Below are 26,806 nucleotides of genomic sequence, written 5' to 3'. Positions count from 1 at the left end.
ATGACAAATCCTTTGGCACTTTTATGCATTTATTTCGAGAACCAACAGTGTCCTCTAGCTTGTCCTGCAAAAAATAAATGAACTATTATTAGAGTATTATATGATTATAGCAGTCATGATGGTTTTATACTCTTTAGAGTAGAGATCAAAAGTTATTACTGCTGCAAAGTCAATTGTGACTCAAAAACTCTGTCAAAAATCATACGACACTGGGTTATAGTCCAACAGCTTTATTTGAAACCACAATCTTTCAGAGCCCCACTCCTTCGTCACATGGTATCATGCGATTTTTGACTTTGTTCACCCCAGTCCTATACCAGCACATCCAAAACTCTGATAATGGCCTCAAATTTAGTTGGCCAGAAACCTATGTGGATAGTGAGATGGAAACACAAATTATCATCTCAAGAGAATAATATCAAATAGATTAATTTAGTCCAATTCATGGTGGTTCAGTAGTTAGCACTGCTGCCTCACAGTGCCAGAGTCCCACGTTCGATTCCAGCCTCAGGCAATAGTCTTTGTGGAGTTTGCACATTCACCCCGAGTATGCATGAGTTTCCTCCGGGTGCTCCAGTTTCCTCCCATAGTTCAAAGATGTACAGGTTAGGTGAATTGGCCATGCTAAATTGCCCATAGTGTTAGGTGCATTAGTCAGGTGTAAATGTAGGGAATGGGTCTGGGTGGGTTGCTCTTCGGACGATCGGTGAGGATTTGTTGGGACGAAGGGCCTGTTTCCACACTGTAGGGAATGTAATCTAATATTGAATTGACTAAAGAGGCAAACGTGTCCATATCATGTTACAGGCATAAACTACCTGGAAACAGCATGGTGTTCATACCAAGGAATTAGCAAGATTACTTTGCAGTGATGATGCTTCAATAGTCATTTAGCAAGTAACGGAAATTCTTACATAAGTAAACTCTTCCTTATGGATTTGAGAATCTGATATCTGATGAAGGACTCCAGAGCACCGCTGGTGATCAGTTAGGCAGCTTGGTATACTAGTGAAACCTATAGCAATAATTCCTGTCTGAGAGGTGAAAGTTTGCTGAGACTTCAGGCCACTTCATACACAAAAACAGTAGTGATTATGTTTGTTTTACTGGAGACAAAATTGGAAACCTGGTACAGCCCTGGTTTTAGGAGAAAGTGAGGACTGCAGATGCTGGAGATCAGAGCTGAAAATGTGTTGCTGGAAAACGCAGCAGGTCAGGCAGCATCCAAGGAGCAGGACAGTTGACATTTTGGGCATGAGCCCTTCGTCCTGAAGAAGGGCTCATGCCTGAAACATCGACTCTCCTGTTCCTTGGATGCTGCCTGACCTGCTGCGTTTTTCCAGCAACACATTTTCAGCACAGCCCTGGTTGTAGTTGGTTAGATGTCCTGTACCAAAGCTGTCTAGAATTCATTAAACACAATGGGTTAAATCTGATTTTTCTTTGGCTAAGTGTCAATTTTGTTGGGTTTCTTGGAGAGTTTCTTGCTGTGACACCTTGTGAGATCTTTAACCATACCTTAGCAAACTTGAATCACTAATCACCTACTTGCCACTCTGGCACTCCTTCACTCGATTCTAGCCCCATCTTACCACAATCCCAGAAAAACCAGCTGTGGGATATTCCTGGAATCGACTGACCTCCCTGGCACCAGTGCTATTTTTTAAAAAATTATTGTGTACTAGGACAAGCACTGTTAGACCAGAGCTGTCCTGTACATTTTTAACATTCAACCATTAGTTAAAAGATGATAAGAGTTGTTCCCAATGTTAAGATAGGCCTCTTTGGAAACTTTGCATGATTCTGTCATATTTCTCACATATCCCACATCATTCAGGCCACTATAAGGTTCCACCCAATGTATCTATGAGGTAGGGTTTCAGTTTGATTACTTTTTGAGGTTTTTCCATTAGCTGACATGTCTGGTAATTTCTGCAGAACTGCATTACATCTTTATGAAGTCTTAGCCAGGTAACAAGTCTATGTATCAATGCGTGACCTTTCTATATTCCTACATATCCTGCCATAAGAGTTTCATGTGCTACTGAAAATATCTCCTTACAATATTTGTGTGGTGCCACGATCTGATAAACAACAATTCACTCTTCAGCCCCTGATCTCTGAGGGTATTTCCACTTCCATATTCCAACTGTGTTTATAATAGAATAACACCTCGGAACTCCTTCAGCCACAATTTCAGTATGAGTTGACAAATTAACCTATTGTAGTGATTGGACTTATGGACTGATTCTGAGCTTGCTGCCCAGTCACTATATTACACACATGTAAATAAAGGGTGAGTTAGTGACGGGATACTGGCCCCTATGCAGTTATTTCACCAATTTATATCCAAAACTGCTTTCTGAGCCTCAGTTAATGAAAATATGTTAAACATTACTTTTGAATGAGTAAATATTGTGCAATAATGAATTATCCAACAAAAAGAAGAAAACTAAGCAAAATATACAATAGACCATCTATTCAATATCATCCATTTTACACCATGGCTGTAAGGCTCATATTCATCTTCACTCACTGGAGCAACCTTGATAATCCCCATTTTTTATTCATTCTATGGTTTTTTTTAAGTATCCACCACATCTGGTGTCACTTAAGTTTTATTGCTTCATGCTCTTTCACCTCGTTTTCCGCTCTGCACCATTCTGAATTATAGGCCAGAGCCTTCCAACAATGTTGCCCAGCCACCAAGAACTGAAATAATAGTGTTTGGGTTTCATTGTAGAGTGGCAGTCCATACGTCACAAAATGAAATCATGGCTTTTGTTGCACCCCAAAATCCTAAAGTTAAAAAAAATACAGTTGTGTGCTCCCATGATTATAGATAAGCTGAAGCACAGGGACACTCACTGTTACAGCTAAGTCTTTTTCTTGATACGCTGTATCAATCGTTATGGGGGGTTGTTTCTCTTCAGCGTCAGGTATAGTTTTTCGTACCTCCTGCAAAAGAAAGTGTGTAATTATGATGATTCGTGGAAAACAGATCAAAGCAGCTGTGCTATCTAAACAGCAATTCATTGCAGAACATCTTTGAATTTAAATAAACTCTTCAGTAATTATTCAAATGTTACTTCAAGAAAATCAAGAATAATCTGAGTTTAGATATGATCTTACAAGCAAGCCAAAGCACTTCCTCGTGCAATGAATCGCCCATTTATGGCATCAGTTAAGTGAAGAATGTTTGTCACAACACTGCTTAAACCTTCTTCTTTCTCCAAATCAAGCCACAAGTGAGGAAAATATCAGCAAGCAGGCAGCATCTTAATTTAACATCTCACCTACAGGATCATACTGAAAACAATGCAGGATTATTCAAAAATTGTGGTTCGCAATTTGTGTTCAAGTCCAATGTAGAGTATTGAACTTAATGCTGACTAATAGCTAAGAGTGTAGCCAGTTAGTCATACTGATGTTTCAGATTTTAGCTATGCAGTGCTGCCATTTAGTCTAATCTAGCAATACGAATAGCGACTGTGATTTTTGTATGCTTGCATATCAACATCCTTTTGCATTGTGCCTTTCCTGGATTTCATAGATATTCAATTTTGTTCCCACATAATTAAAATATGCAACCATCCCTTCTTTGCCAGTTCTGCCTTTAAATCTAATAGTGAGTAGTATTTTAAATTTTGAAATGTAAAACAGCTCCAAATGCCTAAATGGAATTAATCATGGCTACTTTGCTTTGGTTCCTCGTGAAGTGAAGGCACTACTTTATGCTGAAGATGTCAATGAGTATTAAAACAATTATCAGACCTCAAACTTTCATCCACTTCCTCTGAGTCTGTCCTAGCCTTAGTTCTCATTTGAACAACTGGAAAGCTGTTAACCCAAACAAATAAAAAAAGTTCCTTTTTTTTTAGCTTTTTTACTACTACTCATTGGTTAAAGATCCAGTGTAATACTATGTATGATTATTGTTATACATTCCAGCCACAATTTTCCTCTCTCTATGTCTCTCTTTATAGAATTAAATCGTTAAGAGGAATCTCCACGGCCCCTAAAAGACATGAGCATTGGTGAGTCAGTTACAAATGTGGGGTGAGATCAGCAGTAACTAGATACTTGGTGCTTGATTCTGCAAACAAAGGCTGAATCTTAGTTTTGTTGGCCACGTACAAATATTTGCAAGTTTTGGATTGATTCTTGCCATGAGGCCAAGGTAGTTTCTTGTCATATCTTAACAAACTTGCTGCATTAATTGGTGTTTTAGGATTCATGATGACTATCAGGAGTATCGCCCCATTTTACTGCAAATCTTTTGAGCAACAACTCACCAGAGATCCCAGAACTGACCAGCATCCCTGGCACAGAGCAATGTTTAAAAGGTTGCTGTGCCATTTGATGAGCCCTGCCAGCCTGGAACTGCCCTGCACAGCTCCTGACATTTTCGTCAAACATGACAGCCAAGGGGAAACGGGCAAACTACTTAACAGGTGTGATCCTGGAGCTCCTGCTGAACAAGGTGGTACACAGGTGGGACTTTCAATTCCCCCAGAGGCAGTAGTGGAAGCCATGACTCAAGACCGTGTGCTTGGTCTGACATTGCCATCCTGGTTAGAACAGTCTCAGCTATCTGGAGGTATTCCCAGCAAAAAGGAGAAAGGTCAGTGGCCTTCTCCACTGTAACAGTCTAAGTGCCACCATTCACCTCTGATACCTCACATCCACTCTATCTCAGCTATGGCATGTAACTCCCACTAAAGCTCATCACCATCAGTCTAACGCTTGCAACATCTTCCGCACACATACACACACTCACCCATGTCAAACCGCTATACCGCGAATCCTGCATGGCCTCAGTACTGCCTATTCATTTGCTTGGGAAACTATTCCAGCAGAATCAACAGTAATAACTATGCCACATATTTTCATCTCCTGTGATATCTGCCTCTCTGTCATTGCAGAAGCAAAGCAGTCAGTAATATGTCAGAAAAGGTCATGATGGGCGATGTGCTGCCCGGCTTGCGGCTCCTCTCCCCTAATGAGTGGAGGATCTGGAATCTGACTGCCAGAGCAAGGTGTAGACATGGTATTGGAGGAACTTACTGTTATCGAAGGCTATCCTCCTTGACTGCACTAAGGCCTGCTAACAACTGTGGCAATTAATATTTCTATCCCTTTGATTGATAACTGCTGACAACCAATGACAAGCTGCCTGGCTTTGCGTCTGCGCAAACCAGTAAGGCAGAAATACTGAGTCTTTAAGCTCTGGTTGAGGTGGCCAAGCACAAAAAGGCAGGGCAACGCTGACATGCAATGGCTATTCAAGGAGTCACAAAGTGCATGGGAGTTTAGACAGCAAATAAGGATTCTTGAGTTGCACCTTGGTCCAATCCATGAGCTGCATGCAAAATGTCCAACAGAAGAATTACAGTAGAGGTCCAGTGTGCTTCAAAATGAAGCAACAAACTTCAGAACTGCATTGGAATTAGTTTGGAAATGTGCCTTCAGAGTGCATTAAGGCCATTACATGTCCCATGGTAATGCTTGTGGTCATTGCCCATGCTGGGTGCGCTGAGATGCTAAAGGAAGAGTAAGCAGCAATTTGGAGTTGCCAGGTAACTACTCTGACTTTTATGACCGGAATTGGAGCTGTCTTGATGAGGCAAGATTAAGTAATAACAGCATGCTAATGTATGCAAATATGCCTCTCCTGAGCAAGATTCTGATCTCACCGTCCAAAACAATGGGCAATGCCTTATCAGGATTTGAGCAATGTGGGCTATAGTGAGTTGTAGAATCAATTGAGATATCAGCAAGGCCTACCTCGATGTTGAAAATCACCTCACCACAAGTTTTACCAAGCAGTGTGGCAAGTTTCTCACTTGGGAGTGGCAAGTTCCCAGCACAATTGTCTTTGCTTGATAAACACCTCGATGATAGTCTCACCATACAAACTCACCAAACAAACTGACCATCTCAAAAACTCAACATGGAAACCAAAATGGCTCTTGGAAGGTTTAACTCACTGCTTGCTTCAAACATCATCCATGTTGAACACCAAGCACCAACATCTCATGTACACTCCATTGGCACTGGCCAAATGTTTCTCACATCCACAGATATTGCAAGTCCAACATCCATGAACCCTCCTTCCAATCTGCAGACAAGATGATCCTGCACCTCAATGCTGCACCATAGACTATACCACCAACAATTATTATACCGGTGCTGCAAAGACACTTTACGCTCAGGTGACACACATACCATGGACTGAACCCGTCTACTTCTCTGGTCTCTTACCTGATGCTCGCAGCATCCCTATCTTGCATTGCCTTGTCTTTTGGCACATTAATCTCTCTGTAAGGCATACCTGACTCATATTATGACTGTCTTACCATATTAATTAGTGCAGATCCAAAGCCAGGCAGTTTGTCAGCAGTCAAGGGTGTGCAAATACTGCCATATGACAGTTATGTTCATCTCATGGAAAAAAATGTGAGAATCTATCTTAAAGGACATGATAAATGGAGACTTGAGACAAAAGTGATTTGATTGGGCACAGTCAGTATGGATCTGGAAATAGAAATTACATTTGACAAACTTGTTGGGATTTTTTTTAGGATATTAGTAACAAAATTGATAAAGTGGATTCGATGAATGTAGTATATTGGGATTTTCGGAAAGCTTTGATGAGGTTCCCCCAGAGGAGTTTGTTTTGCAAAGCTAAAGCACATGGCAGATGAGGAAATATACCAGCATTGACTAGAGGCTAAGAGACAGAAAACAAGGATTAGGAATAAATGGATTATTCTCGCATTCACTTTCTAGTCGATCATAACCTGTAGGATGTTGAATGTGGAGGATTCAGAGATGGCAATACCATTGAAGGTTTGGGGGTGGTGGTCAGATTATGTCACATTAGAGATGGTCATTACTTAACATTTGTGTGGTGTGAATGTTGTTTTGCACTTGTGAGCTCAAGCCTGAATATTGTCCAGATCGTGTTGCATTTGGACATGCACTGCTTCGATATCTCAGAAGCCACAAATGATGTTGAACATTGTGCAATCATCAGTGAAAGCCTTCCCTTCTGACCTTATGATGGAGAGAAGAACATCATGAAATAACTGAAGATGATTGAGTCCAGGATACTGTCCTGAGGAACTCCTGCAAAGATGTGCTGGAGCTGAGATGACTGATCTCCAACAACCACAACCACATTCTAATACGTTAGGTATGACTCCAACCAATGGAGAGATTTCCCTCATTTCTCATTGACTTCAATTTCGTGAGGACTCTTCAATGTCACATTTAGTCAAATGCAGCCTGAATATCAAGGACTGTCACTCTCACCTCATCTAAGGATTTTAGCTCTTTTGTCCATATTTGAGCCAAGGCTATAATGAATTCAGGACATAAATGGTCCTTACAGAACCTATAGTGGGCATCAGTGAGCCAATTAATGCTGAGCATATGTTACTTGATAACATTGTTGATGACAACTCAATAATTTTATTGATAATTAAGATTAGACTGATGGGATCGTATGCGCCAGGGTTAGATTTGTCCTGCTTTTGTGTTCAGAACATAACTGGTCAATTTCCAAATGGTCAGGTAGATGCCAGTGTTGTAATTGTATTGGAACATACTGGCTCAAGGTTCAGCAAGTTCTGAAGTATAGATCTTCAGTACACTTATAGAATTGTTGTCAAGGCTCTTAAACTTTGCAGTATTCAGTCCTGCCAACTTGTTTCTTGATATTATGTGAAGTGAATCAAATTGGCTAGAGACTGCATATGTAATGGATCAACCACTTAGCACTTCCTCCTGAGTATTGTTGTGAACCCTTCAGAATTATCTTTTATGCTGAGGTGTTGGGCTCTTCCATCACTGATTATTTTTGGAACCTCTTCCTCCATTGAGTTATTAATTGTCCACCACCAATCACAACTGATGTGGAAGGACTACAAAGCTGAGATCTGATCCATCGGTTGTAGGATCACTTAGCTCTATCACTTGCTGTTTATTTTGCTTGGCATACAAGTAGCCCTGTTTTGTAGCTTCATCAGATTGAGACATCATTTTGAGTATATTCAATGCTGCTCCTGGCATTATCTCCATCCCTACTGAACCAGGGCTGACCTTTGGTTTGGTAGTAATGATAGAGTGGGGGATATGATGGGTCACGACATCGCAGATTGTACTGATCTGATTTTTCTGCAGCTGATTGCTAGAACGCCTCATGGTATAAACAGAATAGTGTGGTCACACTATCCTGTCCACCATAAGATAGCATGCAGAGGAGAAGCACCCGCTCTCTTTGTAGCAATTTAGTCACAGACTGAAGTCTCAGCAATCCTTTGAGTTTGATCTGTAGTCTTTTAGTAGATTGTGACATTTCTATTTCAGCACACATATCTAACTTGTACAAGATCATACCATTTCTCAGGCTTGATGGAAAGGAGGACCCTGACATGAGGAAAAGGAATAAGGATTCAAAATGTACAGTTTCAAGAAGCTGATTTACTTCAACAGCCTCACAGCTCATTTCAAAACCGTTATTCAGAGTCCAAACCTTATAATCAAGCTGAAATTTTGGTAAGGGAATGCATGTAATTTGTAGAAAATGAGCTATAATTAAAAATGATTGTATTCAAAACAAATGGGAATTTGAGGTTACAATACAAATAAAGCTTTAGAAAAAGATGTAGTACAATAGGCTCACATTACTGGGTTTGAACTGCATTTTAGCATTATATTTCGCGGAATAGAAGATATTGTATGAGATATATACCTCATAATGTGGCAGCTTTTTGACCTTTATGCCTGCCCTCCCTATTCCTTCTAAATTCAAAGCCAAGTCTTATAATGTGGGCATTGAAGACCATCAAGGCTTTTAGCCTGGGATGGATGTGGTGGGCTCAAGGACTTCTTTCCGTGCTGTAAAAGCTCTACAATTAATGATTGGGATCGCATACAAGTGCAATTCCCTTTGTTTTCCCTTTTACAATTCAAATAAAATGTAATGCTCTCGTAATGTTCTGGTGGTACTTATGCAAAGCCTTCCTTAGATTGGTTTACAATAAACAGGGCCTCGGGTATTCTGTCTCCAGGGTGTTAGTGGTGAAGTACAGAGCTTCCTCCACCTTTGCTTGTGGTGGGATGTATACAACAGTTAGTATAGCAGCGGTAAATTCCGGCAGTAGATAGAAGGGGCAGCATTTGATGGTGAGAACTGCCCAGGGTTGCAATGTCCATGCATCTCAAGTTGTTGATTAGAAACCAAACCTCTCCACCCTTTGTCTTACCCGAGGATGCTGTACGGTCCATACGATGGATAGAAAAACCATCAGACTGAAGTGCACAGTCGGGAACTGATGGATTGAGTCAGGTTTCTGTGAAACAGAGTGTGCAGCAGTCCCGCAGTTCACACTAGAAGTTGAGCCGTGATCTGAGTTCGTCCATCTTATTCTCCAGAGATTGTACATTTGCTAGGAATAAGTTAAGAAGAGGGGTCTTGAAACCGTGTGGTCTCAGTCTTACTAGCAGCCGGCACACTTACCCTGCTTCCTCTCAGGTTTCTTACATCTGAGTGGTCCGGTTGTCTGATGGAATAGATTATGACTGCATCCAGTTACGTGATCCTTCCTAGGACACTGTGGAGCAGGTAGGTTGCAGTTTACTGTATTTTGGCACAGGGTCTGCTGAGGACCCAGTGTAGCAGGTAATTTACTGTGTGGTTTTTCACTGGAGGGAGTTTGCTTAGGACCCAGTGGAGAAGTTCCTAGTTTCAGTTGCTGTTGATTTACTGCTCCAAGTCCGGCCATGTTTTTTGCAGAAGTGTTTAGGCTACTCTCCAGGTAAATTCTGATAGATTTCATGTCAGGCAGGCCTCCTATGGGGTCAAGAGCATTTCATGTTGGTTCTCCTTCCTGGGGAAAATCTCTCAGTTCCCTCCATTTTCCAGCAGGCCCCAAGCCTGGGGCTTGCATAGGCTGCCTCCGGCTGGCCTGGGCTTCTACTGGGATAAGTGAATGGGTCGTGGGCACCATGTGGTCTGCTGCCTTCATCCAGTAAGCTGGCTTTGAGGATCATGGGAGATTCAAACCTGTGAGTTTAGATAAAGGCTCATGCAGCATGTCTCAATGACTACCACCTAACTTCAGTGGTCATGAGGTGCTTTGAAAGGCTGGTCATGGAATTAATCAACTCTAGCTTCCCCATACTCTTGACCCACTCTAATTTGCCTCACCAGCCAATAGATCCATGTCAGATGCAATACCATTTGTCCTTCACTCCTCTTTAGAACACCTTGACACCTAGAACAGCTATATAAGAATCCTACTCATTAACTATATTATCCCCTCGAGACTGATTACTAAACTAAGCCCCACTCTCTGCAGCTGAATCCTCAGTTTCCTGACCCACAGGCCACAATCTGTGAAGATCGGGGACAATATTTCACTTACACTCAACACTGGCAGCCCCCTAAGGGTGCGTACTCAGCCCCCTACTGTACTCACTGTATACCCATGACTGCGACGCCAAATACCAGACTAATACCATTTACAACTTCGCTGATGACACCACCATAGTCGGTCGAATCTCAGATGGCGACGAAACAGACTACAAATGGGAGGTGGAAGACCTGGAAAAATGGTGCACTGAGAACAACCTAGCTCTCAATACTGGCAAAACCAAGGAACTCATTATTGACTTTCGGCGGGATGTTACTCATGCCCCCCTACACATTAACAACACAGAGATGGAACGAGTGGAGAGTGTCAAGCTCCTGGGAGTGGTCATCCACACAAACTTTCTTGAACTCTTCATGTGGACGCAGTGGTTACAAATACCAACAACATCTCTTCTTCTTCAGGCAGCTGAGGAAATTTGGTATGATGGTGAATACCCTTGCTAACTTTTATAGGTGCGCCATCGAGAGCATTCTGTCTGGATATATCCCTACTTGGTATGGCAACTGTACCATTCAAGATTGGAGACGGTTACAGAGAGTGGTGAACTCGGCCTGGACAATCACAAAGGTCAACCTCCTATCTATAGAATCCATCCAACAGATCCGCTGTCAAAGAAAGGCCACCAACATTGTCAAAGATCCATCCCAACCTGGCAATGTTTTTCTACAAACCTCTACCATTGGGGAGAAGGTACAGAAGCCTGAACACATGCATCCACCAGTTTTGTAGCAGTTTCTACCCTACTGTTGTTAGAATATTGAATGGACTCATAAACTCTTAACATTCTCCTGTACCTGTGTTTTTGTTTTTTGCCACAGTTGACCTATTATTTACTATCTATGCTACGTAACTATGTGACCTGCCTGTATTGTTTGCAAGACAAAACTTTTCACTGTGACTCGGTAAATGTGACAATAAATTCAAATCAATTCAATTCAATTCAAATAAGAGGAAACCTTTCAATGTAGCTGCATCATGGGACACAGCAAATTAAATACAGTACACCAGGGAGATCAGCTAACCAAAGTTAGGTAGTCTGACTTTATGCTGCTATGAACTTGGGTTCAGCAGGGTGACACAGTATCAACCTTTTGGGCAGGTAATTACACATTTCCAACCTAGGTGGGACTTGAACCCAGACTTGCCTTGTTTACTCTGGATCACGTTGACATAAGAAGGGAAAATATGTTCGGTTGACGAAGGGATATTAAGTGGACAAATCCCCAGGTCCAGATGGGTTTTATCCCAGGTTGCTGAGAGAGGCGAGAGAGGAAATATCTGGGGCCCTGACAAATATCTTTGTAGCATCCTTAAACACAGGTGAAGTGCTGGAGGGCTGGAGGTTGCTCATGTTGTTGCCTTGTTCAAGAAGGGTAGTAGAGATATTCCAGGTAACTATACACCAGTGAACCTGATGTCAGTGGTGGGAAAGTTGCCAAAGAAGGTACTGAGGGATAAAATCTATTTATATTTAGAAAAGAATGGGCTTATCAGTGATAGGCATCATGATTTTGTGCGGGCGAGATCGTGCCTTACCAACTTAATAGAGTTCTTTAAGGAAGTGATGAACTTGATAGATAAAGGAAAGGTTGTAGATGTCATATACATGAACTTTAGTAAGGTGTTTGATAAGGTTTCCCATGGTAAACTAATGGAGAAAGTGAAGTCACATGGTGTGCAGGGCGTTCTAACTAGGTGGATAAAGAGCTGGTTGAGCAACAGGAGACAGAGAGTAATAGTTGAAGGGAGTTTCTCAAAATGAGAAAGGTGACCAGTGGTGTTCCACAGGGGTCAGTGCTGGGGCCACTGCTGTTTGTAATATAAATAAATGATCTGGAAGAAAGAATTGTTGGTCTAATCAGTAAGTTCGCAGATAACACGAAGACTGGTAGAGTAGCAGAAAGCATAGGAGACTGTCGAAGAACATAGCAGAATATAGATAAACTGGAGACTTGTGCGGAGAGGTGGCAGATGAAGTTCAATCCAGGCAAATGTGAGGTGATGCATTTTGAGAAGTCTAATCCTAGAGCAAACTATACTGTAAACGGAAGAGCCGTGGGAAACATTGATGAGCAAAGAGCTCTACGAGTTCAGGTCCATTGTACCCTGAAGGAGGCTGTACATGTGGATAGAGTGGTCAAGAAAGCATATGGTATGTTTGCCTTCATCGGATGGGGTTTTGAGTATAAGAGCTGGCAGGTCATGTTAAAATTGTACAAGACTTTGTTTCAGCCACATTTAGAATACTGTGTACAGTTCTGGTCACCACATTACTAAAAGGATGTGGACCCTTTGGAGAAGGTGCAGAGAGGGTTTATGAGGATGTTGCCTGCTATGGAAAGTGCTAGCTATGAAGAGAGGTTGAGTAGGTTAGGATTGTTTTCATTAGAAAAAAGGAGATTGAGGGGGGACCTGATGGAGGTCTACAAAATCATGAACAGTATAGACAGGATAGATACGATAAGCTTTTTCCCAGGGTGAGGGTTTCAATAACAAGAGGTCACGTGTTCAAGGTGAGAGGTGAAAAGTTTAAGGGGGATATAGGCGGCAAGTATTTTACACAGAGGGTGGTAGGTGCCTGGAACAAGTTGCCAGCAGAAGTAGTAGAGGCAGGCACAGTAGATTAATTTACGGTGCGTCTGGACAGATGCATGAGTAGGTGGGGAGCAGAGGGATTCAGATGCTTAGGAATTGGGCAATAGGTTTAGACAGTGGATTTGAATCAGTTCAGGCTTGGAGGGCTGAATGGCCTGCTCCTGAGCTGTAAATTTTCTTTGTTCTTTGTTCAAAAGTAGGAACACTACCACCATGCCACAAGAGCCCAAACATCATGGAACTTTCTGTGTAGTTTGCATGGTAATCATTGGACTTTTAATTCCAGATTTTTACTGAATTAATTTCCATGCTTGGTAACATATCTGTACATTTCTGCATGGTTGGTTTGGCTCATCAGTACAATAAGGAGGGCTAACTGCAAAGTCATTAATGCCCTCAACTGGTACACTTTTACCTTAACCCAAGGTAACACAGGGATCATCTGAACTACTAGTAAAAAGTGAGGTCTGCAGATGCTGGAGATCAGAGCTGAAAATATGTTGCTGGTTAAAGCACAGCAGGTTAGGCAGCATCCAAGGAACAGGAAATTCGACGTTTCGGGCCAGAGTCCTTCATCAGGAATGAGGAGAGTGTGCCAGGCAGGCTAAGATAAAAGGTAGGGAGGAGGGATTTAGGGGAGGGGCGATGGAGATGTGATAGGTGGAAGGAGGTCAAGGTGAGGGTGATAGGCCGGAGTGGGGTGGGGGCGGAGAGGTCAGGAAGAAGATTGCAGGTTAGGAGGGCGGTGCTGAGTTGAGGGAACCGACTGAGACAAGGAGGGGGGAGGGGAAATGAGGAAACTGGAGAAATCTGAGTTCATTCCTTGTGGTTGGAGGGTTCCCAGGCGGAAGATGAGGCGCTCTTCCTCCAACCGTCGTGTTGTTATGTTCTGGCGATGGAGGAGTCCAAGGACCTGCATGTCCTCGGTGGAGTGGGAGGGAGAGTTAAAGTGTTGAGCCACGGGGTGGTTGGGTTGGTTGGTCCGGGCGTCCCAGAGGTGTTCCCTGAAGCGTTCCGCAAGTAGGCGGCCCGTCTCCCCAATATAGAGGAGGCCACATCGGGTGCAGTGGATGCAATAGATGATGAGTGTGGAAGTGCAGGTGAATTTGTGGCGGATCTGGAAGGATCCCTTGGGGCCTTGGAGAGAAGTAAGGGAGGAGGTGTGGGCGCAAGTTTTACATTTCCTGTGGTTGCAGGGGAAGGTGCCGGGAGTGGAGGTTGGGTTGGTGGGGGGTGTGGACCTGACGAGGGAGTCACGAAGGGAGTGGTCTTTGAGGAACGCTGATAGGGGAGGGGAGGGAAATATATCCCTGGTGGTGGGGTCCGTTTGGAGGTGGCGGAAATGACGGCGGATGATACGCTGTATACGGAGGTTGGTGGGGTGGTAGATGAGAACCAGTGGGGTTCTGTCTTGGTGGCGGTTGGGGGAGCGGGGCTCAAGGGCGGACGAGCGGGAAGTGGAGGAGATGCGGTGGAGGGCATCGTCGATCATGTCTGGGGGGATTCTGCGGTCCTTGAAGAAGGAGGCCATCTGGGCTGTACGGTATTGGAACTGGTCCTCCTGGGAGCAGATGCGGCGGAGACGAAGGAATTGGGAATATGGGATGGTGTTTTTACAGGGGCAGGGTGGGAGGAGGTGTAGTCCAGGTAGCTGTGGGAGTCAGTCGGTTTATGGTAGATGGTTGAGTCGGTCGCCCGAGATAGAAATGGAAAGGTCTCGGAAGGCGAGGGAGGAGTCTGAGACAGTCCAGGTGAATTTGAGGTCGGGATGGAAGGTGTTGGTAAAGTTGATGAACTGTTCAACCTCCTCGTGGGAGCACGAGGCAGCGCCGATACAGTCATCGATGTAGCGGAGGAAAAGGTGGGGGGTGGTGCCAGTGTAGCTGCGGAAGATGGACTATTCCACATATCCTACGAAGAGACAGGCATAGCTGGGGCCCATGCGGGTGCCCATGGCAACTCCTTTAGTTTGGAGGAAGTGGGAGGATTGAAAAGAGAAGTTATTCAGGGTGAGGACCAGTTCAGTCAGTCGAAGGAGGGTGTCAGTGGAAGGGTAGTGGTTGGTGCGGCGGGAAAGGAAGAAGCGGAGGGCTTTGAGTCCTTTGTGATGGGGGATGGAGGTGTACAGGGACTGGATGTCCATCCTGAAAATAAGGCGTTGGGGACCGGGGAAGCGAAAATCATGGAGTAGGTGGAGGGCGTGGGTGGTGTACCGAACGTAGTTGGGGAGTTCTTGGACTAAAGGGGACAGAACCGTGTCGAGGTACGTGGAGGTGAGTTCGGTGGGGCAGGAGCAGGCTGAGACAATGGGTCGGCCGGGGCAGTCAGGTTTGTGGATTTTGGGCAGGAGGTAGAAGCAGGCGGTTTTGTATGCATCTTTGTACATTTTCACCTAGTCATTCACTGGCAGATCATGGCTGCCAAATTTCATCTCACTTGAATTTCTTAAAGTAGTTACTGATGGTACTCAATTGGCCATTGGACAGCAGGTTTCTGTTCTAAAAGCTCCCATTTTCTTGTCTTCACATGGAGATGATGACTCACTCTGTTGTACCTCCTCAAGATTGCAAGTTACATACACAATGGAATGCATAGTTAAACATGCATTGTGTATGAATACTGGTGAGACAGAAGGAGTACCACAAGGTGCAGAGTTGCTGAAGAAATTATATCAGTGCTCCTCTCAGCTTACAAAAGAAGTGGAGATACGTTGCAATGCTGAATACAAGAAGCACCTTCAAGTGGATGCTCCATATTCCTGATGAAGGGCTTTTGCCCCAAAGCATTGATTTTCCTGCTCCTCGGATGCTGCCTGACCTGCTGTGCTTTTCCAGCACCACTCTAATCTAGACTCTGGTTTCCAGCATCTGCAGTCCTTACTTTTGCCTTACATTATAGTGTGTCATGTTATTGTGATCATGTAGCTTGTTATCATTGCATAAGTAGCAGCATATTCTAAAAAAAACACATAATGGTTCTAAACCCATGTAAAAGCTTTTTGATTTGTATTCTCCCATTCTCTTGATGTTCTCAGTGGTAAGGATATATAAGGTGGCATCCTCAGAAAGCATCAATTGAATTTTGTATTGGGTTATTCTCCATTTTCCATCAATTTCCTATTTCTTGTCATACAAGGAAGTAAGTCATTTTCATTTTGATACTCTTAAGCATTTGCAGTGATGTATTAACATGCATTCTCTCCTTTGTGCCAGGAACTAAGCACACATCACATCATTACAGTTAGGATGTGTGAAAGAACATTCTTTGAGAAGACCAAATTAAATGGGAGAATCTAACGTAGGTTGCACTTCATATGATGATATTTGGCTATTTGCGCATGCTACTTATTCAAAAGGCTTAGAATGAATTTTGAAGCATGCATTCTTGGTGTATACTTATACTTAACATGGGAAAGTGTTGGATCACGTTACTTCATCACATTTCCTCAGATATGTTATCTCTATCCACATTTGAAGCCAGGTTGTATTTTGTTACAAACAGAATTCATTGTGTCATTTCCTGACAAAACATTTTGATTAAAACAACAAATGCTGAAGATCACAGTGGGTCAGACAGCTTCCATGGAGACAGAGCAAGCTAACATTTCTCTGGGTGGATGTACTTGAGTAACTCTTTTCCTTTGCTTCATTAGCACCCTAAGGATATCAGTCATAAACTTTCCATGTTCAAGCTGCAACTCTATCTTTGAAAGGAAAGAATACTCATCTTCAAAACTCCACTTCTTTTTAATGTCAATGAAAGTATATCGGCATTCGAGATTTTCCATTCAATATGCTTGGCTGTCAACAGACACTGGTTCAAAAATGTCAACTCAGGGAGGAACAGCTGAATGCAACAAATTGGAAACAGTAAAACAGGCATGTTCATCATTATATTTTGACTTCTTGTGAAACCAAGGATTAGAGCACAAAGAGGAAGGAGAGAGGCGAAATGGAAAAGCATATTAGAAAAAAAACTGCGTTCCGGGAGATTATGAGAGCAAATACATTGGGATAAAACAGAGCAGACAAAAGAAAACTGAACTGAGAGCGTGTCAAGTAAAGACAGCATGGAAATAATAAGATTTTTAAGAATATACTCGAATGCAAGTTACTTTTTAGTCATGGTTTTGAACTTAAAAGCCGACAGTGGTTGACAACTTTATTTGTATTTTGTTTTGACACTTTTTTTTAAAATGCGGTCATCTGTCTAAAGTAGCAACTTAACTCACATCATGTGAACAGTTCAGCATGCATAAGTTACATTCCAAGTGAGAATATCCCATCCCATCAAGAGCAAACTGGATTCAATATTTACATACAAATACTGAGAACTCCTCCTGAAGCCATCCATAGTTTGTCAGCATAAGGGGCAATAGTAGTGATCACATGTATTGAATGGGCTAGATCTGGTTAGGATAAGCTTCCTAAATGTACAAATGCTAAAAAGCCCACACCCTGATTGTCAGGATTGGCTCCCTGTTGGATGGGAATAAACCGACCAACTCCCACAGCTACCTAGATTACACCTCCTCCCACACTGCCCCCTGTAAAAACGCCATCCCATATTCCCAATTCCTTCGTCTCCGCCACATCTGCTCCCAGGAGGACCAATTCCAATACCAAACAACCCAGATGGCCTCCTTCTTCAAAGACCGCAATTTCCCCTCAGACATGGTTGACGATGCTCTCCACGCCGCTCCTCCGCCCTTGAGCCCCGCCCCTCCAATCGCCACCAGGACAGAACCCCACTGGTCCTCACCTACCACCCCACCAACCTCCAGATACATCGTATCATCCTTTGTCATTTCTGTCACCTCCAAACAGACCCCACCACCAAGGATATATTTCCTTCCCCTCCCCTATCAGCGTTCCGGAAAGACCACTCCCTCCGTGACTCCCTCGTCAGGTCCACACACCCCCACCAACCCAACCTCCACTCCCGGCACCTTCCCCTGCAACCACAAGAAATGCAAACTTTGCGCCCATACCTCCCCCCTCACTTCCCTCCAAGGCCCCAAGGGATCCTTCCATATCCGTCACAAATTCACCTGCACCTCCACACACATCATTTACTGCATCCGCTGTGGACTCCTCTACATTGGGAAGACAGGCTGCCTACTTGCGGAACGTTTCAGAGAACACCTCTGGGACACCCACACCAACCGCCCCGTGGCGGAACACTTTAACTCCCCTTCCCACTCCGCCAAGGACATGCAGGTCCTTGGCCTCCTCCATCGCCAGACCATGGCAACATGACGCCTGGAGGAAGAGCACCTCATCTTCCACCTAGGAACCCTCCAACCACAAGGGATGAATGCAGATTTCTCCAGCTTCCTCATTTCCCCTCCCCCACCTTATCTCAGTCCCAACCTTGGACTCAGCACTGCCTTCTTGACCTACAATCTGCTTCCCGACCTCTCCGTCCCCACTCCCTCTCCGGCAATCACCCTCATCTTAACCTCCCCCAAGGCCTTCCTCCCTACCTTTTATCTTAGCCTGCTTGGCACACCTTCCACATTCCTGAAGAAGGGCTTATGCCCAAAACGTCGATTCTCCTGCTCTTTGGATGCTATCTGACCTGCTGCGCTTTTCCAGCAACACATTTTTCAGCTGGGAATACTGCAAACAAGGCTATAGTTCAGGAGTATATAAGCTTTAATTGCATGGGGAGAAATTGCATGAGCTATATGGAGAGGCTGAACAGGCTGGGGCTGTTGTCCCTGGAACATCAGAGGCAGAGGGGTGACCTTATAGTGGTGTATACAATCAAGAGGGGCATGGATAGGGTAAGTAAACAAAGTTTTTTCCGTGGGGTAGGGGAGTCCACAACTAGAGGAGATAGGTTTCGGGTGAGCGGGGAAAGATTTAAAAGGGACCAAAGGTGCAACTTTTTCACGCAAAGCATGGTGCATGTATGGAATAAACTGCCAGAGGAAGTGGTAGAGACTGGTACAGTTACAACATTTAAAAGGCATCTGGATGGGTATATGAATAGGAAGGGTTTAGAAGAATATGGCAAATGGGCCTAGGTTAATTTAGGATATCTGGTCGATATGGACGAGTTGGACAGAAGGGTCTGTTTCCGTGCCATACATCTCAATGACTCCATGACTCCATAAGTGGTGGGTACATTGTGGATGAATTATCATATCAGAGATGTTAGAGAGAGATCAGAGAAGAGAGAGTCCTGGATAGAATATAAGATGAGATGAGAGAAAGACGTAAAGGACAGAAGTTGAGGTGGCATTGATGTTTGCAAAAGGGCTTATTAGTGCAGGTATTGATTTACAATTAAAACTTTTGGTGATCACGTATAAATTTGATGATCACGTGGAGTGTTAGGTGATCTTGAAGGGGATTTTGAAAATGGTGGGAACACTAGTGATCATGAGATATATCGAGGGAGTTTGTGGAGATGGTGCTTGTTACAGTATAAGTTTATTGGGCTCTGAATGAAATAGTCTCTTACAGATAGATCCCTACGGACAAACGTGGTGTGCAGCATGGCTGGGTGTCTGTACAAAAGAACACATCAATACAGTAGTGCTTAGGGACTTTGGTTCTGACTGAAGTGCCAGCATGTGAGCAACATGGCTCAGTAAAGCATGCAAGGTAAGTATGCAAACACTAAGAGAGTAAATGAACTTTCGCCTTGCCCTGAGAAGAAGTCTGGTCCAATCCATGAGCAAGGTTCCTGTCCTTGCACACAAAATGTCCTTACAGCAGCCTTTCAATGCTAGTTGCTGGTCCACCTGCAAGGTAGGTTGCTACTTCCGAAGCATCCTGCCAATGAATCGGAGGGAAGCCATGACAATCCTGAGAAAATATCAATTGCCAACCAATGGTTGATGGATAAATACAGCTAGTGGATCTCACCATGAGGTGCTATTTGGTGCTGAGCAATGTGAAGGCTATTCACAGTCAGAAGTGAGTTGAAATCACCTGGTACTCACTCTGACTTCTATGTTGAGAATTGTAGGTGCCTAGCTTGTTTGGCATGTTTAGTCAGATAGGAAGCTGAATATTAATGAGGCGAATTATGTTATTTATGACAAGCAATTATCCTCTTTGAACAACAACTCATCCCAGGCTAGTAGAAACTTGTCTCACCTCCTGATACATGCATAAAAGATGCACTGTGTTGCTCCTGGAAATGAAACAGCCTTGCTGGACATCTCACATAACTCTGCAAACATTCTTGCTGTAACCCATATCATTCAATTCCCTAAAAGATTTTGCCCTCTAATATGAAATGTCAACAAACTGCAACCAAGTTTAATTTTTGTCTAACAAAAAAATCCATTAAATAATCCAATTTGGACAAAAACAATTTTGTCATTGTTAACCTGAATATTTTAAATATTTTACCGAGATTACACTAATGCTGTTTAGTGAGGATGCTGGGGTTGGGTTTGCAGGGAGAGGAGGGAGGTGACTCAGCAGCATGGTCAAGGAGATGACTTTCAGCAGGAAATGGCTTTCCCATGTCCTCTATCATGCACAAATTAGTGTAGTTCAAGAGGATGTCCCACCAAAAACTGACAGTCATGTAGGCTGATGTGTTTTCAACCCACCAGTGGCTGCAGTAATTCCAGACCAGACTAGATGAGAGCCTAACTGCTTAAGGATCTCAATTGTTGGCAAGGTGCTGAGCTTGGGCCTCCCCGTCCAGAAATGAATTCAAGCTAAGTCGGAAAGTTAGCTGGGTTCTGTCCAATACCATTGGTTCAGTTAAGTTTACTATCCACCCCCAGACCTGGCCCTTCTTGGTCTGGCATACTGCACTCCATGCTTCATCTTTATCCATCAGTTCTTTGGTCAATCATCTCTACAAGAAGACTTCCTCCTGTGACCAGATGGTAAGTTTGCCCTCTCTTGTTTTCAGGCTATAGTTTCTGATACTAAGACAATAATTTCTGGAGAACATCTGCAGGTTTGGCAGCATCCGTGGGAAGAAAGCAGAGTTAACGCTTCGGGTCTGGTGACTCTTCATATAAACTCTAGTTCAGATGGGACTCGAAATGTCAACTTTGCTTTCTGCATGTGCGACTCCAGAAATTTCTGCTTTTGTTTCAGAGCTCCAGTATCTGTAATTCTTTGATTTATCATAGTATTACGACACTCTATTATGCAATCCAACACCAAGTAATCTCCTCCAATTAATCTCACCCTATCTGTGTACACATTAATGACAGTTACATAAAGTTTACATCACAGAAATGGGCTAACTCCAGGGCATCAATGGGAGAACACCTTATCTTCCACCTCAGGACCGTTCAAACCCAGGACATCAATGTGGACTTCATCAGTTTCCTCATTTCCCCTCCCCCTACCTTATCCCAGTTCCAACCTTCCAGCTCAGCACTGCCCTCATGACCTGTCCTACCTGTCAATCGTCCTTGCCACCAATCCACTCCACCTTCCTCTCTGACCTATCAACTTTACCCTCATCTCCATCCACCGATTGCACTCTCAGTCAGCTTCCTTCCAGCCCCACCCGCCCTCCCATTTGTCTCTCCACCCTTGGGGGCTCCCAGCCTCATACCTAATGAAGGGCTCCAGCCCAAAACGTGAATTCTCCTGCTCCTCGGATGCTGCCTAATGCTGTGCTTTTCCAGCAACACATTCTCTACTCGTCTAAATCAGTCAATTTAAATGTTTAGTCCCACACCAGACTTCTCTAGTAATATCTCATCTCAGCGTACCCTTCGATTCCTCTTTCAATCATGAAAATATGCAGCTTCGCCTTCAATATATCTATACACCTCAACTGCTCTGAATGGTAGCAGGTGCCACATTCTTACTATCCTCAGGGTAAAGAAGCTTCCCCTTCATTTCCTGTTGGATTTATTAGGGACAATCTTGAGTTATGACTTCTCCTTTTCAACTCCCAATAAGTAGAAACATTTGTCTATGGCTACCATTTCAAACCCATTCATAATGTGCTGCAAAACAGTGCTTCTCCATTGAGTCAAAAACAGTCAGCTAAGGAAAACAATATGTACAGGGCACTATAAGTGATAAACATTGAAATTACTAAGCTCACCATTAATGGCTTCCATAGTTATTGAACTTAATCAGGAGCTGAGTGCAATCACCTACCTTAAAAATGTGATTGTTGTAGAATCGATCCTCCAATTTTGCTGCCCAGTCTGCAGGGTCTATACCAGTGGCTGAAGTGAATGAAGAGGAGATGGGAGGAGGGAGGATTAAGAAAGAAAAAGTTTAAATGAAGAACATGGGAATGGTCACAATAAAGTGAATTAATTTCAAAGTTGGGGTGCAAATTTAACTCATGAAGAACTGTTATCATTTATGGTTCTTAAGAATGCTCTATTTTCATAAGCCTAGATATGTTTATTTACATTACAACATCAACACAAACTGAATAGTTGCGCTTGCTGTTAAGACTGATGTTTTGTTTAAATTTCACAAGTGTGCACATGTGGAATGCACTTACATTGCAGCTCCTAAATTATCCTTGTGGATTTGGGAGTATCATGATTGTCCTACTGAACTAGTAACCAAAGACCATATTGGAAACCAGAGTTCAACATACCACCATAGCACTCAGGTAAATTAATTTCAATGAATTAAATAAATCTGAAGCACAAAAATATTATCAGAAATTGTGACCATGAAATGACTGGATTGTTCATAAATCATGATGGGTTGACTAATGTCATTTAGGGAAGGTTATCTGCCAAACCTTACACTGGTCTGGTTAATACTGTTATGATCCCTGTACACACCAATAACTTTGAAGAAGATATTTCAGGTTAGAGTGATTGAACGATTCATACAAGAATACAGCTTTAAAACTCTTACTGTTACAAACAAACTAAAAGCACATTGACTAACCATGTGTTAGTAGACAATTTATATTTTAAACTTTCAAAAAGGTTCCCCCATGCAACTTTTAACATCTCCAGCAGTACCCGATCATGGTTATAGTTCTGCTGTGCCCTAAGTGGACACTTTATTTTCCTGGAGCCAGTTCAAAGCTACTTTTCACTTATGATGGCCTGCTTCCTTTCTCCTTTCCCAGCCGGCTGACTTATAATTCCAGAACCAACTTTAACTGTGAGGCTTACATGAGAAGATTCCTTCAATCTAGTCCAAATTATGTGAATTGTTCAGCCTTCTATAATTCTCACACATATTCTCTTTAATCTCAGTATGAGATTCCACCCACATTCTGCATGGATAACAATTGGGTCAACATTTTCTCTGCTTCAGGTACAGGATTAACTACCTCTATCTCCTGCTCTTGCTCTCTCACTCACACAGATGACTGCAGACTGACTTGCATCCCTGATTTTCAGGAATATTTTATATGACTCCATGAATACAATATAGACAATCCCCAATTTACAAACATTTGAGCACTCATATTTATGAACATGATCCCATATTCATAACAACTTAAACTATCTGACATGCAAACATATGAGCGCACGGCAAATGGCTATTCTATGTTGGACTATATTGTGTTCCAACTTGCATGCAGATCGACGTGCGAAAGTATTCAGGACTGGAAGCCATTCCTAGTCTAGGGACCACTTGCAGCTTGCTATAGACTCTTTCCAAAGCCCATCTTTATGGCAGGTTGAATCACTTGAACATGCATGGAGGCAAAAATTCTAATTACCTAGATCTCTAACTCAATCCTGTCTTGAACTTACAAAAGCAGTTCACTAGAAAGCATGTATAAACCCTGACATTTTCAATACCTTCTGTGAGTTTTCAACCACAGCTGTTCTTATCATTACTACAGGTATGAGCATTTCTTCCCTATAAGAAAACCAGGACCTACCATTTAACCTTTAAAACCTAAGGCTTGTTGTCTGGCAGAATTCATAGCAGGTCACGTCATCCCTTCAATCCTTAATTAGTCTTAAATTATGAAGACAGTCTCAAAACATGATACTCTTCTAAACTTTGTATTTGGACAAAATGTGATTCCAGCAAAGTGATTGACTTTTAACTGTCCTCTGAAATGGCCAGCAAGTTACTACAATTGTCTCAAGTTAGGGACCAAGGTTTCAGGCTTAACTTCATTTAAACGGCACTGTTGAGAAAAATATGCCATTACCATTAGGGATTTCTAATATCTCTGTTTGGAACATAGTTTCCCATCAAACCCTGAAGAATAAATAGGACTTTCTCTTTGTCTGAACTTCAGTCATTATTCAAACCTTGCTGTATTTTCGTTCCGCTTGCCAAACTGAAGTTGGTTTGCTTTTCCTGTCTCACACTCTCTTAGAACTTGCTCATACCACAGTGCCAGCTCTCTGTGAGAACACTTCCACTAACATCTCCTGGAATATGTATAACCAGATTGCTAATACTACCCATGAATGAATAATTACCACAATTACCATTGCTATGCTGCACATTGTGCAAGTTACATATGATGTTGATCACTGAAGTTCTACTTAAATCTTCAAACTATTTTAAATTATGTAATGATCTAAAATTAGGACCATACCGCCTTTTTTACCAATCTTACATATTTTACTTCTCAACTTTCATATGATGAGATATGTTCACTGATAAAGTTTCACAATGAAAAGAACTGATAGTTAGTTACCCTTGAGGTTTGATCTACATTAAAAATAGAAATCTGACTTCCAATTCTCTCAACTTCATATCGTGGTTAGATGTATTGATTCCATCTATTGTCATGGGACCAGATAGATGGTTGCCACATGACACATTCAAAATCTGTGCCAAATGTATCAAGTTGCAAAACAGGCAGAAGATACTAGATGTTTTAAACAATAATGAACTCATTGTCCTTTTCCCGCCAGATATCAGGGCATCTACAATGACATAGGTAATATCTTATTCATTAGCTTGGTATTTATACGCTTGAGTTTTGTTGCAAAATAATTCATATGGTCAACTTCAATACTCGCATACAGAAAAAAGTGTGCTGGAGAGGTGTAAATAACTATTTATCTCTTGTTTAATTACATTAATATTTGAACTGTAAATAGTTATCAAACAGCAATACAAGAATTCTTCCATTTTAAAAGTAACATGACTGCTTGTACACAGTGACTGGCTGCTCCAATTAGTCTTTTTCAATGCAATTCATATATTCGTGTGGCTACAAAAGTAAGCTCCTCTTCTCTTCATAATAAAGAACAAAGAAAATTTACAGCCCAGGAATAGGCCCTTCGGCCCTCCAAGCCTGAGCCAATCAAAATCCACTGTCTAAACCCGTTGTCCAATTCTTAGGCATTTGTATCCCTCTGCTCACCACCTACTCATGCATCTATCCAGACGCATCTTAAATGAATCTACTGCGCCTGCCTCTACTACCTCTGCTGGCAACATGTTCCAGGCACCTACCACCCTCTGTGTAAAGTAGTTGCCGCGTGTATCCCCCTTAAACTTTTCACCTCTCACCTTGAAAGCAGGACCTCTCATTATTGAATCCTTCACCCTGGGAAAAAGCTTATCTCTATCTACCCTGTCTATACCCTTCATGATTTTGTAGACCTCAATCAAGTTCCCCCTCAATCTTCTTTTTTCTCCTGAAAACAATCCCAACCCTACTCAATCTCTCTTCATAGCTAGCACCTTCCATACCAGGCAACATCCTTGTAAACCTTCTCTGTACCCTCTCCAAAGCGTTCACTTCCTTTTGATCTTATAATGAATAATCCAAGATCTGGAGTCAAACCCCACCTGCCCTAGACATACATAAGTCACAGTATATCTGAGCAGGTAGACTAAAAGTATCTAGAAGAAGTACATTCAGCCACCACTAATCTCTCAGTCAATGCATTCCCAGTAACACATTTCCAGCCAGAATCTTTTGCCAACATTTTTAAACATGTGTCCTCTGTTTATCCACCTTACTGTCACTGCAAACATCTTTTCTTCATCTGCTGTATTAAAACCCTTCATGATTTTGACATCTCTGTTGAATCTTCCCTGTAGGCTATTCTGTAAGGAGAACCTCCAACCTCACCATACAACTGAAGTTCTTCACTTCTGGTATAATTTCTCATTCCATCATCACCAAGGTTATATTGTCTTCCCGTTTGCAATAATCCCTTCCTGTTGTGAAGTTGTGCACTATACAGGAATAAGGTTCTTTAGTGTGTGCACCTTGGTTCAGTCATGCCCCAGACCCTAAGAATGTCAACATAACACAATTTTGGCCATATGTCTATATGAACACAAATTTCGGTGCTAGTTGTCGGATCAGCTTGTACACTGGCCAATCCTACTTACAACAATAACTTGTCTTAACATAGCACATTTAATGTTGAAAATCTCCTATAGAAATGCACAGACAATAAAATCAGACAAATAAAATCAATCAAAAATTCATAAGTTGACATTAATGGGTGATTAAAAGTTTGATCATTGAGATAGATTTTCAGCGAAGCTTAAATGAGAGAGACGAAGAAATGGGAGAGATTGTAATTCCAGAGCCTGGCATCAAAACGTCAGAAGGAACAGTCACTAATGGCATGGCAAAGGAATTGGGGAATGTACAAGAGGTGAGTGTTGGACAATGCAGAGACCTCAGAGGATTGTAGTGTTCGAGGAGCTTACAGAGAGCATGAGGAGAGAGCCCATGAAGGATCTTGAATACTAGGATGAAAACTTTAAATTGAAGAGCTTGGGAATTTGCAAGCTATTGTCGCACAGTCAGGAAAGTACAGAGGACAAGATATCAAAATGATTGCAGTTACCTTCCCTCTTCTCCAGCAAATCCTCAAAATATATGGCAGCGAATTCTAT

General features: G+C 42.5%; 1 long non-coding RNA gene across 1 annotated transcript; it reads right to left on the bottom strand.

The window, feature by feature from the left end:
* LOC132829588 (uncharacterized) lies at positions 1-26,806 on the bottom strand. Its single transcript, XR_009646242.1, has 4 exons — positions 26,758-26,806; positions 22,142-22,212; positions 2,869-2,958; positions 1-64 (listed from the first exon to the last, which is right to left on the bottom strand). It is a non-coding gene; the product is annotated as an uncharacterized LOC132829588 (long non-coding RNA).

Source organism: Hemiscyllium ocellatum, chromosome 29 (genome assembly GCF_020745735.1).
Source record: "Hemiscyllium ocellatum isolate sHemOce1 chromosome 29, sHemOce1.pat.X.cur, whole genome shotgun sequence".
NCBI classification, from domain to species: Eukaryota; Metazoa; Chordata; class Chondrichthyes; order Orectolobiformes; family Hemiscylliidae; genus Hemiscyllium; species Hemiscyllium ocellatum.
The sequence above is the reverse complement of the archived record's forward strand: the minus strand, read 5'-3'. Positions and strand labels throughout refer to the sequence as shown.